Source organism: Rhinopithecus bieti, unplaced genomic scaffold (genome assembly GCF_001698545.2).
Source record: "Rhinopithecus bieti isolate Rb0 unplaced genomic scaffold, ASM169854v2 scaffold_57691, whole genome shotgun sequence".
Classification (NCBI taxonomy): Eukaryota; Metazoa; Chordata; class Mammalia; order Primates; family Cercopithecidae; genus Rhinopithecus; species Rhinopithecus bieti.
In genome coordinates this window covers 844,217-865,049 of record NW_016824383.1, presented here as the reverse complement: position 1 = coordinate 865,049, position 20,833 = coordinate 844,217, and the positions used below count along the sequence as shown (strand labels likewise).

General features: G+C 43.6%; 1 protein-coding gene across 4 annotated transcripts in view; it reads right to left on the bottom strand.

Moving 5' to 3' along the window:
• The window catches only part of ZBTB7C (zinc finger and BTB domain containing 7C), a 376,979-nt gene that overhangs the window by 187,094 nt on the left and 169,052 nt on the right, over positions 1-20,833 (bottom strand). The gene's annotated exons all lie outside the window — the stretch shown is intronic.

Sequence of the window (20,833 nt, the reverse complement as noted above, 5' to 3'; positions counted from 1 at the left end):
ACTGATATGGGACCATGGGACCATTATCACAATTTACAAATTTACAAACAGGTCCCCTTCTCCATGAGGGCATGAGAACGAGTGTCCAGCTTTCTCATCACTCCACCAGACCCGCAGCCACCAGCTCTGGAAGCCTTGCCTCCTATGCTCTGTCCCCAATGAAAGTCTAAGGAAGCAGCAAGAAACCTGCAGTGGGGAGGGGAAGAGGCAGAGGGGGAGCTAAATCCTGTAGGTCCAGGAAGTCCCTGCCCCTGGAGCTGTGCGGTCCTGAGCTGCGTTCTAAGACAGCAAACCCCAGGCCCAGGCTCTGGGCCAGCAACCTTTTCTAACAAACACATCAATAAATCCCAAAGACTAAATTAACAGCACGATTCCAGCCCAGTAACTGCATGTGATTACACAGTGTGCCCCCGACACAGAGTTTCTCAGCATCCTTAGGGAAGAGCTGGGGATGGATTTACACTGGGGTTTGCAGAGGCAGCGGGAGATGGGCAAGGTGCAGGAACAGGCAGTCTGGAGACCCAGGAATCTGGAGACCTGGTTACTGACCTGAGGGAGACAGGTTTGTCACAGTAAAGGGCCCCAGATAAAGGTGGAGGTGTCAGGATAGAGGTGAGAATTCCCCCCATACCACTTATTCTAATCGTCATATTCTAGAAACGTATCCTAGAAACCTGAGGGCTTTAGCCCCTTAACCAACCCCCTACCCCATCTTTCTCAGCAGGCTAACAGACCACACATGTTTAACAGAGACATCTAATTAACTGGCCTTCACAAGAAGCAGGGTTGCAAAGGGGAAAGCTTACGGGATCCAGAATATTTCTTCTACTTGAGCATCTTACAATGGGCTTTTTGGCTAACAGACCCTAGACACGTGTGCACACATAGGAGGGGAGTGTGTCTAGGAGGGGTGAGGATGGTGTCCCACCTTACTTCTTCAGTGGATTGGCTGTACAAAGAGGTGGCCAGGAGTCCCAGGTCTCAGTTCCAGTTCTGCTACTATGACTTTGAGCAAGTCACTTAAGGTCCTTTAACCTGATGTTCTGTATGTATGAAATGGGAGAACTGCCAGCCCATCCAAACAAGCAGGTCTCAGGAAAAGGATCTGTTTAAGAGTCTGCTGTTTTCTTACCCAATAGCCATTCTCCCCTTGTGATTTAGAAACCTAAGTGACTTACTTAACTGAAAAATTACATGTCCCAGACAACCTTGGAGACAGAAGTGGCTCGCAGGATGTATGTGGCAGTTTTGGGCAGGACCTTTGAAAGGCCTTATAAAAGTTGTGATAGCTGGACCTTCAGCAGCCGTCTTGGACTACAAAGATGTTAAGATGATGGAACAGAGTGACGGAAGTCCCAGATGACTGTAGATATTTCATACTGGCTTTGAACTGTCTACCTACAGGCTTCCTGTACATAAGAAAAAAAAGAACTTTGAAATTATTTAAGTCACAGTTGTCTGTGGTCTCTGTTACTAGCAGCTGAACCCAGTTTCTAAGTGGTTCAGGGCCTGCATGCATTTATACCAATAACCTATGCATCCACACTCATAGGTTCAGTACGCTCAGCCATCAACTCCAGAGAAGTCCATGAAGGTCCCAAATCTAGAACCAGTGAAGAAACTTTAAAGCACAAGATCTGATTCATAACACCAAACAGAGCTAAAAGCATGGGAGAAAAGAGCTGCCATGAACACAAGGAGCAGAGGAAGGTTCGTGGGACACAAGAAGGCACAGAGTAGAGGCTCTTGAGGGGAAAGAGGTCCCTCCACTGAGGGAAGGGAAGCTAGTGAGGACAGCAGACATGCAGGGGCCTCAGCCTTGGCTCTACACACCATCTCAGAGCCCAGGGCATCCCTGTCTTTCATTAACAGCAAACCATGGTAAGAACAGAGTTTTCCAGAACTCTGTTCCAGTATTGGGTGCTGATATGAGGGGCTCTGTCTGACAGATGTACTTTCAAACACCAACACTACCACTTACTAGCCATGGGCAAGCCAATTAACCCCATTAGGTCTCTTTCCCAATTCCATGAATTGGGAAGAATCACAGTTATCTTTCAGAGTTGCTGGGCAGAGGATGTATACAAAACTATACATTTTGCACAGCTCTCAATAAGCAGCTTAAACAGACTCTACAGAGTAAAGGCAATTATAATGAAATCATTAAACTGTGTTCTATATACTCTGTTAAGCAACTACTTTTATTTTATATCTCTCTCTAGGTATAATACACATTTCCATCCAAACTGCTAGATTATTTTGGTGACTTAAATTTATCCATCAGTAAATGATCAGTTAAATATCAATGTATCCATTGGTTGCAGAATTCTCTTTGTAATATTTCTGATTGCCCTCTTCCCAGTCCAGGTAATCCAGGTGGCTTGGCGTCTACTGTATGAAACTATGTCTTTGCTCTATAACACACAGGTGTATGAGTATAAATACTCCCCATCTACAACTGGCTTCCACCACTCTACCCCACTACACTTACCACCTACCTCATCTGATGGGCTAACCCAACATTATTGGAGTTTTAGAAATGGGAGGGAGAAGAGGTAGAAGAGGAAGAGAAAAGGGAGAGGAAGAGTGGAAGGGGAAGGATAGGGGGACAGAATGTAAAGAAAGAGGAAAGGGAAAGGAAGAGGAAAGAGGAAGAGAATGAACAAGCACAGTGACCCAAGACCCATGGAAACTGCCTACTGCATTACAGACAATAAGGAAAGCAGCTCTGCTTTGGGTAGCATGGCTGGTTATTTCAATTGTGCTTTCAATAATTCCTTCCATCCATATACACAAGCCCCCTTTTAATGTGATTTTGCTGAATCCCTCATGAGATGGTAATACTTATTTTTTCAGCACGTGAATAAAGACTGGCCTTGCGACTTGCTTTGGCCAGCAGAATGTGGAGGAAGTGACTCTGTAATTTCTGAGCCTGGGGCTCCAGAGGTCTTGAAGCTTCTGTTCTTTCCCTCTTAGAATGTCACCATCATGTAAGGAAACACTTCCTTTTTTTTTTTTTTTTTTTTTAGACAGAGTCTCACTCTGTCACCAGGCTGGAGAGCAGTGGCACGATCTCGGCACACTGTAACCTCCACCTCCCGGGTTCAAGTGATTCTCCTGCCTTGGTTGGCCTCCTGAGTAGCTGGGACTACAGGTGGACACCACCACGCCCAGCTAATTTTTGTATTTTTAGTAGAGACAGGGTTTCACCATGTTGGCCAGGATGGTCTCGATCTCTTGACCTTGTGATCCAACCGCTTTGGCCTTCCAAAGTGCTGGGATTACAGGCGTGAGCCACTGTGCCCAGCCTGAGGAAACACTTCCTTAAGGATGGGAGAGACCTGAAAAGAGAAGGCTGGTCATCTCAGACTGTTGCAGCTGAACAGAGGCATGAGAGCAAGCCCAACCAACACCACATGGAGCCCAGCCCCAGCCGCTGACCACAGTAGTAAACATACAAATGAGTATTGTTTTCAGCCACTAAGTTTGGGGGCTATTTATTACACAGCAATAGGTAACTGACACAGGTAGATTCCTTCATCCAGGAAACATCTCCAGGTGTCCTTTAAGCTGTCTCGTGCTGGCATGCAATGACAACCTCAAATGGCTACCTTCTTGCCCCATTCTAGTTTTTACTTCCTCCCAAATCTTAATCCTTAAACAATCAATCACAATCCACCATACACACTAAGTAAGGTACTATGTTGAGGAGCTGAGGCCTTTAAACAATGGTAGGGCTGGAAGGAATGGACTGTAGAGGTATTTAAGGTCAATTCCCTCCTTTAAAAAAGAGAAAACTGAGGGCCAGGCATTTTAGATTGCATGTGCATGATCGCTCTGCAAGCACCTGGGGGTAAAATATGCATGACACACACTTTTGCAACCTCCAGGTGTCACATGAGGCGTCACCCATGGTGGGGAGCAGTACATGTTCACTGACAGCGTGACTCTCTGGCCAGCTGGCCACAAGATTGAGTTTGAGCATCATACTCTTAAGAGTTAGGCACTCGACTGGGCTCAGTGGCTTACGCCTGTAATCCCAGCACTTTGGGAGGCCGAGGCAGGCGGATCATGAAGTCAGGAGAGTGAGATCATCCTGGTTAACACAGTGAAACCCCGTCTCTACTAAAAATACAAAAAATTAGCCAGGTATGGTGGCACACGCCTGTAGCCCCAGCTACTCGGGAGGCTGAGGCAGGAGAATCGCTTGAACCCGGGAGGTTGCAGTGAGCCGAGATCACACCACTGCACTCCAGCCTGGGCAACAGAGCGAGACTCAATCTCAAAAAAAAAAAGAGTTAGATACTCTTTAGCCCTAAAGCACAGTTGCAGCCTCTCCTACCAACCTGCCTCTTCTCGAGCCCCAAGGAGAGCCAGCCATGCCCTGACAAGGCTGTCTGGGCCAGGAGGGCTTGGACAAGATCCCCGAACTGAAAGGCCACTGTACTCTGTTTACAGTGAGCAATAAAAAATATGTCACTGTGTCCACCAAGAATGCCGCTGCTGCTGCGGCTGATTTGCATTTGTACGGCTTGGCAGTTCAGAGGGCACCTTCACAAGCCTCCTCCCACTGGCCAGTTCCTTCTGGCCAGGTACATTTCTGGGGGTTTGTGGCTGAGCAAGCTGCTCCACCCTCTTCCTTTCGGCCGTTCTCTAGTCACTAAGGAGAAGGATGTGTCATTGTCTTACTTGGAACGGCCTCCGCCCAACACTGTGGGTTACTTCAAGTCTCATCCTTCTGTTTGCTCTTAGTCTCCCTTTGCCACAGGAATTTAAAATGATCCTAAAAGTGTCAATGATTGTTTACACTGTCATTACTGTAATGGCCTGAAGCCTATAGTGAATAGGAAATAAACTGACCACCTTTTCGAGTTTTGCTAATTCTTTCAGGTCCTAAACAGGAGGCCTGTTTTACCAAACCCTGCCTTACCACAAAAATTTTCATTGGAGATTGCTGGACTAGTCTTTGCCTTCTAGCAATGAAAGAGGAAACACTGAGAAATTAAGAAAAGAAAAATCATAGGCTGCCTGGAAGGTATTATAACTTTTGCAGACATGGAGGATTCCCCTGTCCTCTCCTTCTCTCCCTCTCAGAGCGAGAGGGCAGGAGTCCAGGTGACACATCGTGACAAGGAGTACATTAAAGAGTATAACTTCTCGTTCCATATGAAAAGTCCAATGCAGGTTTTTCTGCAAGGTAGCAATAGGAGGAAAGGGATGGGCACCAAAGAGAGGTGAGTGGGGCAAAAAGGTGATGGCAAGGCCGCCCCACCTGGAAGATGCTTCCAGCGTCTCCCTGAATGAACAGGTTGCCATTAAGCAAGGCAGATTGGGCAGGAAGCGCGCTCAAAGGTGTGGCTCCTGCGCTGGGGAGACAGGACCTGGCTGGAAAGTACGACTGCAGGCAATAAACAGCAGCCCCAGGAGTGATAAGCAACAGGTCCTCCACTCACATCCTCACATTTCACCTGTGCGGGCCTCAGTTCCTTGTGGGAGTGGGAGAGGCAGACTACAAGATTTCCAAGACTGATTGCTGGTTCTGACCACCGATGATTTTGTTAAGGGTGAGCCCTGAGAGCAAATCCCTTCCCAAGCTGCCTCTGGCCAGGAGGATGTTGCAATCTGCCTGGCACAGACAGCACTGCACTGGGTCCTTGCTATGAGAGAAGGTTATGGCACTGCCGGCCTTGCTGCTGATGGGTGGGGCACATCCTCTTGGGCCTGTCTGTCTCTCACCCCTGCATCCTCCTCCCCAGTGGGACCCCTCCTCAGTGCTCCACCCACCAGCCTGAGAGTGGCTGCCAAGGGTGGAGGCTGCAGCAGGAAGAAGGGCAGTAGCCCTTGCCCACTGTGGTTGCCGCCCCCCTGCCTGCCCACAACCCTTCCCTGCATGCCAGGAGTCAGGAGGCTCTGAGTAGAAGCAAAAACCAGAGCCTTTCATCTCAGAGGGCATCTCACACACACACACACACTCTCACACACACTCACACTCACACACACACACACACACACTCTCACACACACACACACTCACACTGTTCACACACACACACTCACACACACTCACATTCACACTCACACACACACTCTCACACACACACTCACACTCACACACACACACTCACACACTCACACACACTCACACACACTCACACACACACTCACACACACACTCACACACTCACACACTCACACACACTCACACACACTCACACACTCACACTCACACACTCACACACACTCGTGCTCATACACACTCGTACATGAACACACCCCCACGCACCCCTACAGCCCCACTTGTGCAGGTGTGCACACCCTCTCATACACACACACACTCTCTCACTCTAGATTTTAACATCAAGGATATTTCTGTTCCCTTCCCTCTTCCCCTTCCCCCACAAAAGGACTCCAGCTGGCTCTCCAGTGGCAGCCACAGAGTCTCAAACCATCTGGAAACACAAGCACGGCAGGATTGTGTGAGGCTGGAGGTGAAGACAGTCGGGGTCACGGGAAGGGAGGAGGAAAAACAAGACAGTGCCAGATTCCAGTCAAAACAGCATGTTCGTCCCGATCAAATCTCATCAAAATGCCAAGATTCCCCCCGCCATGTGCCCGTCCAGGCAGCTTGCTCCAGACCCCTACGTTCTGCCTGAGCTGTGCACCACTAGCCTTCCTGCCCAATTCCACCACCAGCACCCACTCTGGTAACTTCAAAAAACAGCCACACAAAGTCTAATTTTAGCTCTAATCTTCCCTGGCCATGGTCGTATGGTTTCTAATTATTTTATTCCCAAGATTTACCTTGATGGATAGTTATACATTTTCCAATTTACTGTACAGTATCTTGTAAAGTGCCCTTTAAAAAAAATGTGTGGATAATTCCATGTTGTTAATTTTCCCAGCTCTAAGGAGAAATCTGCAGATAATCACCTACCCTAGAAGCTCTGATTCAATCCCCATTTCCTTTAATACTAATAAAATGGACAGTTCATTTATAAGAAGTTCCCTAAAAGAGGGTATTGCAAAACATTATATTTCTTTTAAAGTTGTTAAAGGGCATAAATCCATTACTCAGATAGAGATCGCTTAATAATTTAATGCCTTTGGCTTGGCATTGTTCCCGGAATATTTTCACTTATCTGTCTTTATTTTCAGGTTGGAACAAATTGAGGAATAATCAGCTCTGTTGGCGGGAACCGCGGAAGAGTCTGCAGGGAGGCCCGGGGAAGACGTGGGGGAGTTGGGCAGCCTTCCCGACTGTCCAGCTCCCTCATAGGCCTTCAGTTCAAGGAGCGGGGCAGGTGTGGGGCACTGAGGGGGTGGCCAAGGGGGAACCAGGCTTTCCTTTTGGCCTCCACATGGTGAGGAATGTGCCCTGCAGGTTGTCTGGCAGGCTCTGCCTTCCAGGAAGCAGGGGGCTGCCTGGGAGGCAGCCATCCCCACCTCCCTTCGTTCTGCCCAGGGAGGCAAGCAGGTGGGAGGGCCTCGAGGCAGAGTCTTTCTGCAAAGGGGATTAGTTTGCATTTTCTAAATAAAATCATTTACATGATATATTAACCCAACCCCATAATTAAAATCATTAACGTTTCTTTGTGCAGATTAGCCATAAAGAGAAACTAAGTGCAGGAATCTACATTCCTTCTTACAGGCTCATCAAACAACACTCCCCTGAAGAAGGCTTGAAAGCTTCATCCACCAGCCCTCTCCCCAACACAGTGAGGTTGATCCCCTGGTCAGGGATTCTTCTGACTAGTTTCAGCATTGTTTGCAGGATGTCTGCCTCAACCTAGCTGAAAGTAACCCAGTGGGAAGCTGATTGGGATCTGGAACCAAGGACTGAACAGGACAGTGGGGCTTAAACACAGCTCTCAGACAGAATCCCTGTGTATTCCTTTTCCTTGCTCCTCAGTTTCCCCCAAAAAATAAAGCCACTGAACTAAAATGATGCCTAAGGGCTCTTCCTAGTTTCCCAGCACCATGACAAGTGTGCTGCGCCCATGCCTGGGACAGATTTTTGGCCATAATTGGTACTCAGTTCATGTTTGTTGAAGAGAATGGAATTGAACATGCCGGAAGGGGATGGACATAGGATGGGAAGAGGTGAAGACATCATCACATCTGGTGCAAGGATATGAGCTGCCAGTGGGTGGGGCTGTGCAGCTACTGATAGTCCAAGGGGAAGGGGCAGCCTGAGGCCAGCAGCATGGCATCATAGAGGAAGAGTTAACAAACGCCACTAGGGGAAGGTGCAGAGCAAGAGTGCAGACCCGAGCATCTCTGCACAGAAAGCCCCCTGCCCCTACAGGCCCAAAAGTGCCTGCTCCCGCTGCCTGGCCTCTCCGTGCTCCTGTGCCCACTCTGATTTTGGAGCAAAGTTGTGGCCAAGCCTGGGAGCTGTCACAACCCAACTGGGTATGTGCCTGCCCAGGCCAGAACCGACACACCAGACCCCTGCTGCTTTGGCCCCCTCTGGACTTTGGGTGCCGAGTAGAATGGGAGGGAGTCTGAAGGGGTGCTAAGGATGGCTTGGTGTGGGCTTGCAGACACCCTTGGCACTAATAGCCTGGGTTGTTGGCACTGTGGATGGCAGGTTAATGACAGCAGGAGACAGACAGACTCCTGGGTGGAAAGGTGCAGGTCCCCAGTGAAACCCCACCTTCAGGCCAGGGACAGCCTGAGGCCTGGGGGCCAGGCTGCCGTTTCCACAGACCAGAGTGAGAACTTACGGTGCTTTTTCTGGACCCTCCCATGGCCACCCATAGACCAATCAGAATGCACTTTCTCCCCTCTGAAGCCCATAAAAATCCTAGTTTCAGCCAGACTTGGACAGACAACAGGACAACCTGCCTGCGGAGAGGATCTACCCACTGTGGGTCTCCTCTCTGCTGAGAGCTGAGAAGGTAATAGGATGAACTGCCTGTAGAATGCAGTTACCCACTGTGGGTCTTCTCTCTGTCACTGTCATGAGAGCTGAGCAGACAATGGGATGGCCTACCTGCAGAGAGGAGTTAGCCACTGTGGGTCTCCTCTCTGCTGAGAGCTGAGCAGACAACAGGCCAACCTGCCTGTGGGGAGGGTCTACCCACTGTGGGTCTCCTCTGAGCTGCTCTATCGTTCAATAGAGCACCTCTTTGCCTTGCTCACCCTCCACTTGTCCATGTACTTCATTCTTCCTGGATGCAGGACAAGAACTCAGGACCCACCGATGGTGGGGCTGAAAGCTGTAACACAAACAGGGCTGAAGCATGCCCCTTGCTCACTACATTGCAGGCAACAAAAAGGAGAGAAGAGAGAAGGAGAGAAGAGCTGCAGCCCTTTGGGAAGCCCAGACCTAGGAGCTCCCTGAGCCAGTGCTATGACACCCTCTTTAGTGCTCTGCAGTTCCTGGGATCTCCAAACTTCCAGGCACCACCAAGTTCCCCAGTGCCAGCCATGGAAGTTGCTTGTGGTACACCTGGTCCCGGCACAGCCTTGCAGGGAGCTGGTACCTGTGCCAGTGCCTGGTGCTGTCCACCCTGCTGCAGCCAGCGTGCCTAGCTGTGCACAGTGGCTGGACCCCATGCTCATTTGCTCACATACCCTTTGCTGCTCCACACCTGGCTCATCCTTGGCAGGCATGGGATCCAGGCCAGTAGTGCCAGCTTAGCACAGCCTGCCAGGCTGAATGGGTGGAACGAGCCCAGGAGGCCTGAGCAAAACTCAGGCAAAGGCACTACTGGCCACAGACGTTTCCAGCCAGAAAAGTAACACCCCAAGGATCCTGAGACAATGTGAAGATAGAGGCAAAGATTGGAGTAGTGCATTCATCAGCCAAAGAACACAGATGACTGATGGTAATCACCAGAAGCTAGAAGAGGCAAGGAAAGATTCTTCCCAATAACCTTAAGAGGCAGCCCAGCTAATACCTTAATTTCAGACTAGAACTGTCAGAAAATACATTTCTGTTGTTTTAAGCCACCTAGTGTGTCATACTTTGTTATGACAGCCCCGAGAAACTAACACATCTGCCAAGATGCCAGATTTGTGAGTGACACTATTCTGGACCCTCTAGACCAGCCCATCTGCCAGCTAAGTACCACCATATGACCTCAGTTAAGGTCACCTGGAACAGAATAATCATCAGCTAAGGTCTGTCCAAATTCCTGATCCACAAAATCATGATATATAATAAAATGGATTGTTATTTTAGCCCATGAAGTTTTGGGGTAATTAGTTTTGCAGTAATTGAAAGAGACACACAGTAAGTCCGTGGCTAAACTGGAACTAAAATTTAGGTCTCCTGTCTCCTAGTTAATTCAGTAGGGCTTTCCATTCTCCCATGGTTTCTCCTGCTCATAAGCCAGTTATTATTCTTGGCAGTTTCATTTGCATATATCTCATAAGTTTTATCCCAGTACCCCAGTTAAGATGTACAATTCATTGAGAACAGATAAATAGCATGCCATCTTGATGCCACCATCAACATCAACCCCCTGGTTGAGTGTTGGAGGTGAAGGCTATAAGCAACAGCAAAATAACAGAAACAAGCAGGGCATGTAGGTGAAAGGGTATATAAGAGTACAGGTTTTGAGGTGGCAGGGGTAGGGATGTTGAATGGGAGAGGCATGTCATGGCTTGAATGTGTCCCCTCCAAAAGCATACATTAGAAATTTAATTCCCAATGCAGCATTGGCAGGTGGGGATTAACAAGAGGTGGTTAGACCATAAGGGCCACTCTCACGAACAGACTAATGCCATGATTGTGGGAGTGGGTTCATTATAAAATGACAAGTTTGCACTCCCTCTCGTGCGCGCTCTCTCTCTCTCTCCCCTCACCCCCAACCTTCCTCCATGAGATGACACAGCAAGAAGGCCCTTGCCAGATGCCAGCACCTTGATATTGGACTTGCCAGCCTTCAGAATTGTAAGAAATGAAGTTTTCTTTATAATGTATCCAGTCTCTAATATTCTCTTATAGAAGGACAAAATGGACTAAGATGAGACGAATTCAGATTGTAAAAAGCTTTGAATGTCAGGCTGGAAAGCCAGAATACAAAGAGCATACATAACAGTGGATATCCTAACAGGAAGACCAGTGAGCTGGAATCAGTCAGTGCTATCTTACTGCCTACATTACTGCCCCTGTTCTAACTGACTGGATGCCACCTGCTTTCCCCAGCTTCCTAGCAGTTAAGGACACTTGTGAAACACCTGTACTCAGAAACGCAGCTATAACATAAGCCAAATTGATAGCACTTTTGAAAATCAAGGTCTGTGTGTTGACAGCCATGTTGTTTTTAAATGGGTGTTCTGAGTTTCTGGGATAGGTCCCTTATTCATCTGCTTTTTTAATAAAGGGAAATGTTTAGGTAAATTATGTCAGCTGCTGCCAGGGGGTGGAAGGTTGCTTGTGGCAAAGCCCAAAGGCCGAGAAATTCTAGAAATGCATTTATGAGATTTCAACCTTCCCACCTCAGAGCTTCTCCAGGTGGCAATGGCCTCTCCTTTGAGGGTGGTTGGATCAGTTCCATCCCCATCAGTCATTAACTCCGCTCAGTTCCCTCCAATACTAAACTTTCAAGTGAGAGTCCTTTCCCATGTATCAACCTCCAGGGCCACTGATCACAACCCAAGAGCCTCAGTGGAATTGCTCCCAGAGGTTTAAGCACCTAGAATGCCCTCCGCTTTTATCCCAATCTCAATCCTATGTGACTCTCAAGCCCCAGCAAAAAAAAAAATATCCCTTCTTCCTGAAGTCTTCTGCAACTCTATAGTCCACAAGCGGACTGCTTTCTCTCTGAGTTTACAATGGGTTATTATACATCATATCATATTCATAGTAAGGTGTTTTATAATATCTATTGTCTTAAACTATTTTATAGCCACCTAAATACATTTTTAATTTATAATTTTAATAAAAAATAAGACACACTGATGGCAGAAAAAAATTGAAAAACAAACATGTCTGATGAAAAATAGATTTCTGTCTAACCCAACCCCTGGTCTTTTCCCCAGAAGAAGAAACTTGTGTTACTGGTTTCTTGTTTAGTTTTCCAGAAATACTTCATGCCTATATCAGTACATGTGTGCATGCGTGCATGCATGCGTGTATGTGTGTGTGTGTGTATTTACCTGCTAAGGTGCAATACAATTCACAGCATACTATGAACTCTTTCCACATCTTGCTTTCTAATGATTAAGCCTTGCTTTGTCACCTCATACTAAGTTGGTTTTGGGAAGTGCTCATGTGTGCTTGAGAAGAATACGTATTCTCAATTGGACATATAGCCACTACTTTAAACATCTTCATTGACTTTTTGAAATCTTCTGTTTGCTTACTAGTTTTGGGGAATAGTTTATCAATTACTGAGAAAGATGTATTTAAATCTCCTGCTCATGAGGGTGGATTTGTCCATTTTTCTCTGTAGTTTTGTCTTTGCTTTGTATATTTTGAAACTAAGTACATATAAATTTAGAAGTGATACCTTCCTAGAGAATTGAAAATTTATTATTATGCTATGAACCTTGTTAGTGCTAATAATGCTTCTTGCTTTAAAAATTTATTTTTGTGATATTACTATAACAATACTAGCTTTCTTTCGGCCACTGTTTGACCAGTGTATCTTTTTCCACTCATTCACTTTCCATTTTTTTTGTCTCTTAAAACTGCAGATAGGAGGACTGAACTTGAGATTTTGTTAATCCAATCTGACCAATCTCTCGATTAACTAGTAGATTAAATCTCTCTATTAACTGGTAGATTAAACCTATTTATATTTATAGTAATTACTAATAGATAAATTTATTTTACCATTTTATATGGTGCTTTTTTCTCTACCATTTTTCCTCTCATTTATAACCTTCTTTAGAAAAAAACTGAGGTTTTAAAACTATAGTTTCCTCTTCTGTTTTAGAAATTACACACTCCATTTCTATGTTTTAGTGCTTACTCTTAAATTTTTTAACATGAATACTTAACCTGAAGTCCAAAATTAATACCACTACATTTTCTTCACCAAATCAAGGACTGTAGAGCACTTTGTGCTCATTTCATTCTATGTTATATCTTTAAATTTTAGATCTATCTAATTTTTTCATCCCATAATTCATCATTATTGGTGTTTTTGTAAAATTAGCATTTGTTTATATTTAGCCATCTGTTCACCAAGGTTTTTGTTCTCCATTGAATCTTAGATCCTCCTTCTGCAATGAGTTTCCTTCTTTCTTAAATACATATTTTAGGAGTTCCTTTGGTGACTCTCCTTTACTGTCAACTCTCTGAGTTTTTGTTTGTCCAAATGTTTTTTTATTGTTTATAAACACATAAAATCCTCATTTGATACATTTTCTCCCCTCTCAGCATTTTGAAGATGTCTTCTAGCTGTCATAGTTGCTACTGAGAAGTCAGCTGTTTTTCCAGTTTTGTCGTCCTTTGTAGGACATCCATCTTTCCTCCCTGGTTGATTTAATATCTCTCATTAATATCATATACTTTCACTCAAGTTTCTAAATGTGTGTTTCTTTTCATTTATCTTTATGCGATCAACTTTACTCCCCTAATTTGAGAATTTAAATTTTCATCAATTCTGAAAAATCCTCAGCCATTTTCTTTGAAAATATTGCCTCTTTCTCATTCTCACTACTCTTTTACCTTTAAGAATTAGACATGTGTTAGACTTTCCTATTCAGCCTTCTGTGTCTCTTCGCATCTCTGGCATTTTCTTAATTTTTTGTTTCTCTATTCTGTATTCTGAATAATTTTTTCATATCTACTCATTAGTTCACTAAATCTCTCTACAACAAAATCTACATTTTCCCATACTTACCATCTAACTCTCATTCCCTGTGTCCAAGTTTATCTAAATTCTAGTAGAAAATCAATCTAAGTTAACCCATACTTCGGTGTAAGGCCAATGTCACCTCTTCTAGAAGCCTTTTAAGTTCATAAACGGATACCTATTCTCACAAACTTGGAACAGGGTTTTGCCCATGAGAAGTGTTTGATACATCTCTGTTGAACAGGTGAATGAACCCTAGGGAAAGAGATAAACTTATAGTTCAAGAAGTCAACAAAGGCACCACCTAAAACCCACTCTAGCCTTAGGGAAGAGAAGTTCAGGATTTTGTTTGAGCTGGAGGAAGACTTCATAGAAGAAATAACACTTAAATTGCACCTTGAAATATGAACAGAATGTTACTGTGGGAGGAGGAGGATTTCAACTGGCAGACCCTCCTAGAGCAAAAGATTGAGGTGGGAAGGAAAAGACAAGTCTAATAAGAACAGTAGGTGGGATGTGTGAATAGTGAGGGTTAACTGTGGAAATTTAAGGTGAGAACAGACTATGAAGGTGTTAAATAAGAGGATTTCAACTTTATCCTATTTTCTGACAGTTTCTTGATTGAAAAGTTTGGCCCAAAGAAGCTGTTTCAGTCAGGGTCCATGCAGAAAAACAAAGTCCATGCCAGGTAGCTTTGCAGAGGAAATTTAATATGGGAATTAGTCATAAAAGTGTTAGAAGGACTGAAAAACCAAACAGGGGATGATGGAGCAATCCACAGATTAGCAACAGCAACCATCCTGAGAAATGGGAGGGGAAAGGGCAAGGGTGGTGTTACTGGCACTCAGAGGCTGGAAGTGTTGTTGGAGCTAGGACTGAGGATGTGGAAAAACCACAGTCATTGCTGGAAATGCTGTCCTAAGCAGACAGTGGGGGAGCAATATTCTGGCTTCTCACCTCCTAAAACTCCAGTGTCCTGTTAATGTCTTCCATTAGCCAAACTTAGCCAAAATCCAGTTAATCAGGAAAACTTGGGGATGAAATTTGAAAGGATAATTCCTCTACAATACAGCACAGAGCAGAGATCACAGGAAATGGTGCAAAGAGCAAATAAGCACATTACAAGTAAGGGCCCCATCAAGGAAGAACCATTGTGAGGAGAAGAATGGAGGCTGGGAGCAAAGAGAACAGTTCAGGAATCCAGGAAACAGTTCAAATGTGGGGAGCTGAGACTCCCAACCATAGAAGCATCCAAAGGGAAGGAACAGCTGGGAGGGTACAAAAATCCAAAAGGCCAATAAATATAAGAAAAGATGCTCAACCTTGGCTGTCAGGGAAATGAAAATTAAAACCATACATATACACATTAGAATGGCAAAAATTGAAAGTTCTGACAATACTAAGTGTTGACAAGAAGATGAGAGAATGGGTAATATAATTTGGTATATTCTTTGCTTCCTTGTGGGAGCATAGTTTGATATGACCACTTTGCAAAACAAAACAAAACAACAAAACAATTTCATGTTATCCAGTAAAAAGAAAGGTAGGCATACCCTTTGATAGATAACTGCATCCCAGCTATATAGTCTATCAAGATGTGCACATGGTTACCATGAAATATACCAAGAGGATTTAACAGCATTGTTTATATTTGCCCCAAACTGGAAATAACCAAATATCCAATCAATAATGGAAATACTTAAATTAGTATATATTCTCACTTATTCATACAGTGGAATATAGTAATAAAAATGAACTACAACTGCATACAACCAAATGAATGATTCTTACAAACACAATGTTGAGTAAAACATACGACCTAAAAGAATACATATATAATGATTCTATTTTTATTAGGTTCAAAACTAGGAAAGTCCAAAATTTAAAATAATGAAAACACAGCTGGTAAGAGAAAAAGCAAGGAGATTATTATCATAAAAATAAGGACAATGGTTATATCTGAAAGGGGAGTTTCCAGCAATTCTGATATTGTCCCTTTACTTAAAGTAGGTGGCTATTACTTGGGTGTTTGCATTATGACTATTAATATTTATTAAACTGTGCATATAAGCGTTATCCACTTTTCTGAAAAAATGGCAGATAGGAGGTAGGACTAACTTGCAGCTCCCACTCGGATGGACAGAACAGCGTGTGAAGACTCACACTGTGAACTTTTGCCTCAAGAACTACCACAGGAACATACCAGGAAAACCAAAAGAATTCAAAGGCCCTTTGAAGGAAGCAGCTTGCCACTGCAAACTCTGTGAGATAGCCCAAAAACTGTGAGTGCCCAAAGTGTGTGAGGGGGAAAGTCTGCCTCTGAACACACATCCTAACTGGGGAACCCGAAAATCCAGATCATGGGAGAAGGAGTTAACCTTACCTAGAGCTGAAATAAATTGAGAGAGCCAAATGAAATATAAAAGTAGAAGCAGCAGGAAGATCTCTGTAGACGCTCCTGGTCCCCAGGGAAGCCATTTCTGACTTTATCTCACAGGGGTCCTTGGGGAAGGCTGCCAGTGGAATTGGGGAAGGATCACGGGAAGAAGGAAACTTCCAGCTGAAGTTTTTAATAGTTTCAACTGAATGCAAAGTTTTCCTGGGCAGAATGGGGGTGAGGTGTGAACAGGAAGTGCAGATACCAGCATAGAAGCTGTGGCAGGAGGGGAGGGGTGGGGCCTGAAAGCCCTGCCTGCTTTCTCAGCAGGAGGCTTGTAGCCTGGGGCAAGATCTCAGCCCCACTCACCTGCTGCCTGGATACCAGTTTGGTGCTGTTGGTGGGGCATGGTGGGAGTGAGATTGGCCTTGCTGGCTGTGTGGGAGCTTGGTGAAGCCTGTCACTGATGGCTTTCCCCCACTTCCCTGGTGACCTGTATGACATAGGAGCAGCGGCAGCCATAATCCCCCTGGAAAAATAACTCCATTGGCCTGAGAACCACCCCTCATCCCCCACAGTGGCTGCAGCAAGCCCCACTCAAGGAGAGTCTGAGCTCAGAAACACCTAATTCCTCCCCCACTTGATAGTCTTTCTATACCCTCCCTGGTAACTGAAGACAAAAGAAATAATCTCTTGGGTACTCTATAACCCTGCGCATCACCTAAGAAACTCGAATACATATCCAGGAGACCTTAGGCAAGCTTGTATCAGCTGATGCTCCCTTGAAAGCACCACCTCCCGGCTAGAGGCCAACAAACTGCTAGCACAATCAGTATTCGAGAAAGCCAGTGCACTAAACAAAACTACAACCAAGGACCCTAACAAAGTCCACTTCACTCCCCTGCTACCTCCACTGGAGTAGGTGCTTGTATCCATGACTGACAGACCTGGAGATGAATCATACCACAGGACTCTTTGCAGACACTCTCTAGTACCAGCTCAGAACCTGGTAGGTCTGCTGGATGGCTAGACCCAAAAGAGCAATAACAATCACTGTAGTCTGGCTCTCAGGAGGCCCCATCCCTAGGGGAAGAGGAAGAGCACCACATTAAGGGATCACTCTATGGGACAAACAAATCTGAACAGCAGCCCTTGCACCCCAGATCTTTCCTCTGACATTGTCTACCCAAATGATAAGAAACCAGAAAAACAATTCTGGTAATATGACAAAACAAGGTTGTTGAACATCCCTAAAATATCACACCAGCTCACCAGCAATGGATCCAAACCAAGAAGAAATCTCTGAATTTCCAAAAAAAAAAAAAGAATAGAGAAGGTAGATTATTAAGCTACTCAAGGAGGCACCAGAGAAAGGTGAAAACCAATTTAAAGAAATTTTAAAAATAATATAAGATATAGACAAAAAAATTTCCAGCAATACAGATAGCATAAATAAAAACAATCACAACTTCTGGAAATGAAAGACACACTCAGAGAAATGCAAAATACACTGGAAACTTTCAACAATAGAATCAAACAAGTAGAAGAAAGAACTTCAGAGCTCAAAGGCAACGCTTTTGAATTAACCCAGTCCAACAAAGAAAAAAAATTTAAATGAACAAAGCTTCCTACAATTTTGGAATTATGTTAAATTACAGAACCTAAGGATAATTGGTGTTCCTGAGGAAGAAGAGAAGTCTAAAAGTTTGGAAAGCTTATTTGAAGGAATAATCAAGTGAAACATTCCTGGCCTTACATACAAATACAAGAAGCTCAAAGAACACCCAGGCAATTCATCACAAAAAGATCATCACCTAGGCACATAGTCATCAGGTTATCTAAAGTCAGGATGAAAAAAATAATCTTAATAGCTATGAGGCAAAAGCATCAGGTAACCTATAAAAGAAAATCTATCAGATTAACCATAGATTTCTCAGCAGAAAGCCTACAGGCTAGAAGGGATTGAGGTCCTATCTTTAGATTCCTTAACAAAACAATGATCAGCCAAGAATTTTGTATTCAGAAAAACTAAGCTTCATAAATGAAGGAAAAAATAAAGTCTTTTTCAGACAAACAAATGCTGAGAGAATTCACCACTCCAAGTCAGCACTACAAGAACTGCTCAAAGGAGTTCTAAATCTTGAAACAAAAACCTTGAAATACACCAAAATAGAACCTCCTTAAAGCATAAATCTTAGGGTCTATAAAACAATAACACAATGAAATAAAAAAACAAGATATTCAGACTGCAACTAGTACGATGAATAGAGTAGCACCTCACATCTTAACATAATGTTGAATGTAACCGGTCTAAATGCTCCATTTAAAAGATACAGAATGGCAGAATGGATAAGAATTCACCAGCCAAGTATCTGCTGTCTTCAAGAGACTCACCTAACACATAAGGACTCACATAAACTCAAGGTAAAGGGGTGGAAAAAGATACTCCATGCAAGTGGACACCAAAAATGAGCAGGAGTAGCTACTCTCGTATCAGACAAGACAGCCTTTAAAGCAACAACAGTTAAAAAAAGACAAAGAAGGACAAGATACAATGACAAAAGGACTAGTTAAACAGGAAAAGATCACAGTCCTAAATATATATGCACCTAACACTGCAACTCCCAAATTTATAAAACAATTACTACTAGATCTAAGAAATGAAATAGATGGCAACACAATAATAGTGGGGGACTTCAATACTCCACTGACAGCATTAGACAGGTCTTCAAGACAGAAAGTCAACAAAGAAACAATGCACTTAAACTATACCCTAGAACAAATGGACTTAACAGATATTTATAGAACGTTCTACCCAACAACTGCAGAATATGCATTGTATTCATCAGCACATGGAACATTCTCCAAGACAGACCATATAATAGGCCATAAAACACATATCAATAAATTTAAGAAAACAGAAATTATATAAAGTACTCTCTCAGACCACAGTGGAATAAAATTGGCAATCAACTCCAAAAGGAACCCTCAAAACTATACACAGACATGGAAATTAAATAATCTGCTCCTGAATGATCGTTGGTTCAACAATGAAATCAAGATAGAAATTTAAAAATTCTTTGAACTGAACAATAATAGTGACACAACCTATCAAAACCTCTGGGATACAGCAAAAGCAGTGCTAAGAGGAAAGTTCATTGCATTAAATGCCTACATCAAAAAGTCTGAAAGACTATCGACAATCTAAGGTCACATCTCAAGGAACTAGAAAAACAAGAAGAAACCAAACCCAAACCCAGCAGAAGAAAAGAAATAACCAAGATTAGAGCAGAACTAAATGACATTAAGAAAATACAAAAGATAAATGAAACTAAAAGCTTGCTCTTTGAAAAGATAAACAAAATTGATAGATCATTAGCAAGATCAACCAAGAAAAGAAGAGAGAAAATCCAAATAAGCTCAATTAGAAATGAAACAGGAGATATTACAACCGATACCACAGAAATACAAAAGATCATTCGAGGCTACTATGAACATGTTTGTGTGCACAAACTAGAAAACCTAGAGGAAATGGATAAAATCCTGGAAGTATACAATCCTCCTAAGTTAAACCAGGAAGAAATAGAAACTCTGAACAGACCAATAACAAGCAGTGAGATTGAAATGGTAATAAAAAATTGTTAACAAAAAAGTCCAGCACCAGATGGATTCACAGCTGAATTCTCTCAGACATTAAAAGAAGAATTGGTACCAATCCTATTGAAACTATTGCAAGAGAAAAAGGGAATCCTCTGTAAATCATCCTGTGAAGCCAGTATCACCCTAAAACCAAAACCAGGAAAGGATGTGACAAAAGAAGAAAACTACAGAACAATATCTTGGATTAATATAGATGCAAAAGTCCTGAACAAAATAGCAGCTAACCAATTCCAACAGCAGAATATAAAAAAGATAGTACACCATGATTTAGTGGGTCTCACACCTGGGATGCAGGGATGGTTTAATATACACAAATCAATAAATGTGATACACCACATAAACAGAATCAAAAATGACAATTGCATGATCAATAGTCGCAGAAAAAGTATTTGACAATATCTAGCATCCCTTTATGACTAAAACCCTCAGCAAAATCACCATAGAAGGACATAGCTTAAGGTAATAAAAGCCATCTATGACATCTATCTAATACTTGAAACCATAAAAATTCTAGAAGATAACATCACAAAAACTCTTCCGGACATTGGCTTAGGCAAAGAATTCATGACCAAAACCCCAAAAGCAAACACAACAAAAACAAATAGATGGAGGCCGAGGCAGGTGGATCACAAGGTCAGGAGATTGAGACCATCCTAGCTAACACAGTGAAACCTCGTCTCTACTAAAAATACAAAAAATTAGCTAGGCGTGGTAGCGGGTGCCTGTAGTCCCAGCTACTCGGGAGGCTGAGGCAGGAGAATGGTGCGAACCCAGTAGCTGGAGCTTGCAGTGAGCAGAGATCGTGCCACTGCACTCCAGCATGGGCGACAGAGTGAGACTCTGTCTCAAATAAATAAATAAATATATGTATATATACAAACATACACACACACATATACATACGTATGTGTATAATAAAGTCTGGTTTTTGTTTTGTTTTGTTTTGTTTTAAGAGACAGTGCCTCACTATTTTGACCAGGCTGGTTTCAAACTCCTGGGCTCAAGTGATCCTCCCACCTCAGCCTCCCAAAGTGCTGGG